Here is a 3,468-nt window from a genome sequence, read left to right on the forward strand (position 1 = left end):
TGTAACGAAGATGAATGGTATCAGAAGTCCCAGATATTTTTTTAACCATGAAAATGAAAAGAACAAGCAAGAGTAAAGTATGAATGCTCTTATTACTGGTGACTTCTGGGTTAAGAATGCTAAATGATTATTTGAAAAGGAAACTAATACAGCAGCTATCTAAAGACTCTAGTGAGACAGGTGGGGTGGCTGCTCCTCCCTGGGGTGGAAGAAGGCCCATGACCTTCCAATTGGTGCAGAGTCTTAGGAGCTAGAGGGAATAAAGTAGATGTTCTTAAAGTTGAGAAATCCTTCACTTCAAAATTTTAAGTAGTGGGGGGTGAAGTGGATTTAGTTTTAACAGAACATATCTTCTTTTTGTTCTTCTAATAATTATGTTTTAGGTAAAGTTAAATACTAGATAGATATTAGCTCAAGATATTTAATGCTTTTTGAAATGTTTTTCCTTTTAATATAAAGTTTACTTTGCTTCAGGATATAAAGGTATGACCAACAGGTGTCTTAGATTTTTTTGCATTTCAAAAGGTTTTAAAGCCTGAGTGTTTTAATTATAAAACAATTAGAAAATATTCAGTATTTTGTTCAACATTTAAACAAGATGACATGGTACCAGAACAGTATTTTCATGGAGATGGGAAAGAATCTAACAGGAAAATAGTTGAGGGCACAGAGTGCATTAAAAAAAAAACTTTTAAAATGTGTAATGTGTTCAATTATTTGTTTGCCTTATTCTTCTTAGTCTTTCTTTTCTAGTATTAAAAGATATCTACCCTGGATATTCATAACTTATTAAAGAATGTTGATGAACACTGTATATTCTCTAATATTTACTGGATTAAAAAAAATTAACAGTGGTTTGATAATTTGAGGTTTCAAAATAATCACGTGATCACTACCAATCAGTATCAATCCAATGTTTCCCAGTAAGTACGCCAAGGGCTTTACAATATAGCATGTATATTCCCACATTCCAACAATACAGGGCTTACCAGACTCCTTTTACAGATAAATAACTTGCAAAATGTCCATTCATTAGGCTGACAATTAACAGAGCTATGGATGGTTTCAGGAACATGAAATCCTTGGACTAACGAGGGAGGCCCCCTTCCCCAGAGGGGCCTAGCAGGACAATTTTCCTGCCAGGCAACCTATTGGCTATTTTGGTGTTCTCTGTCCTACAGTGCATAATCTCTGACATATGCTGGATCAAACAAACAAACAAACAAGCAACAATGTTGCAAAGGTGTGGGTAGTATCATCTGGGACCAAAATGGTCAAAGTAGTAATTGTCATTCGTAAGAGACTCAGTATTTGCCAATCACTGTACCGGGGGCTTTACATGCATTACATAGAGTTCCAACAGTCCTGCAGGCTGGGTCTTATCCAACACACCTAACAGAGGGAGAACTTGAAATATTCTCAAGTTCAGATGGCTGAATAAGTGACAGAACAAGGAAAAGAGCTGGGTCTGTTTGCTCTGGAGCCCACACTGTGCCACTCCTCCCAGCCTGAGACTGATCCTGTATCTCTTAATTCATTTCTCTTCTCACTATTCCACAATGGCTCCCAGGCCGTAAGAAAGATGACTTTGTAGTCAAAACATTAAAAGCAGGCCTAACGCAGGAAGGTGAGTATAAGAATAGACCACAATTTAGGGATTGTCTCTGGGTTCATTTACTTAGGATCCTGCTCTCCCTTACTCGTGTTTCTTAAGAGCGGAGTTGGCTCAGGTGCTGGCTTTTGTTCAATTCCAGCATTTTCCCACACTAGAATGTCCTTCTAATGGCTCATTCCTAGTGTGACCTTCTATCCATCTCTGGAAGCTGACCTGCTGGCCAGTTCTTCACCATCTTTTTTCCTAAAGAGCATTCCTCATTGCCAATGTAAAGCCAATCCAGAATCACCTAACTTCCTCCTGAACATTCCAACTCACTGGCAGTCACTTTCTTCATGTGCAATCTCTAGGATAGCAACAGAAACTATCATACAAAAGGTGATTATAGGCAGGTTTAGACATATTCATGTAAAAGATCACTTTAGACACCCAAGTTTAGAGGCCCTGTGTGTCTTTACTACGTTCTCAAAATAAGTCCTAAGTGGGCTTGTGAGTAGAGTTTGCTTTCACACAGCAACCAGTTTGGAAATATGATCTTGCAAGTAGGAAAGGTTTTTGAAATCATCCTGACATATGCAGTATATTTTAATGGTGTGTTCATTGAGACTGGTCTCTGAAAAATACAGTGATGAGCGAGCTTAAGTAAAGGGTCAATAATCAAAGCTACCCTCGCAATTGGGGATGAAGAAAGACCTTGGATTTCACTCTGTAGCAAAGACCTACTGAGGCGGAGTTCTTCAGAACCCAAAGTATTTCTAGGAAGGGAAAATGGTTTCTTCATAGACATGTCAACTTTGAACAGCACATATTAAAATAAATCACCCTCCTTCTGCTGCCCCTTATCTCAGTACTTGCCCCAGAGGACTATCTTGGTTTTCTGTTGTGCCTAACAGCCCTTGTAAAGTGTCTTGGACATTCAATCCTGCTGAGGGGGTTTCCTAGACTCACAAGCTAAGGTTCTGACCAAACATCAAAGGAAAGAGAACATTCTTTTCCTATTGAGAGTCTGGAACTTATGGTTAGTCCAGAAAGAAGCATGTGAGAGAGGGTGATCCTTCCCTGCTGAAGTTTTACAGGATCCTCTTGATAACGTGATGTGATCTCATACTGTGAAGCATCTGTCACAGAGCAAGCTCTCAGAAACACTGTAGAATTCTACGACAGACTTAGCCTTGCCAGAAAGTCCACCAGGAACACAGGGGATTGTTTTCATAATAAATTCTAGTAACTGCTCTTTTATTGAGTATCTACTATGTAAGTTTATGAGAGACTACAACTACTCACCCACAGGTGTTGTGCCCTCCTCTATGGCACATTGGTAGGGTTATCCTGTCCAGTTCATTGTCCTTAGGATGGGTCACGTGCCTACCCTTGCCACTGAACTGTAAATAGAAGCATTTTTTTTTGTCACTGATGGGCCTAGACATTTGACAGACAGTATTCGACCCCACACTCTCTTCTTCCACTCTATAGCAAACACTAAAATCCTGTATTTAGATGATGGAAGGAGCCTGAATCCCTGGGTCAGGCAACAGTACAAAGCCCCTGGCAACCCACATCCAGAAATGACCCTTCATTGCATTAGGCTATTCAGAGTTCAGGTGTGTCTGTTGTATCGGCTAGCAGTTGCTTTAATACACAGTTGCTATTTCTGTTGTTAGGCTCATTTAAATATTTTAATTATCAAGATAACAGTGCATATGTTCTTGCAGCAAAATAATACAAACAATACAGAAAAATGGCAACTGCCTGCTTTACATCATGCCTAATAAATTCAGCAACATCGTCTATGGTTAATAAAATTAGCCTGTAGGAGGTACTATTTTTAAAATGATTGTATATATATATATATA

Source organism: Suricata suricatta, chromosome X, assembly GCF_006229205.1.
Source record: "Suricata suricatta isolate VVHF042 chromosome X, meerkat_22Aug2017_6uvM2_HiC, whole genome shotgun sequence".
In the NCBI taxonomy this organism is placed as follows: domain Eukaryota; kingdom Metazoa; phylum Chordata; class Mammalia; order Carnivora; family Herpestidae; genus Suricata; species Suricata suricatta.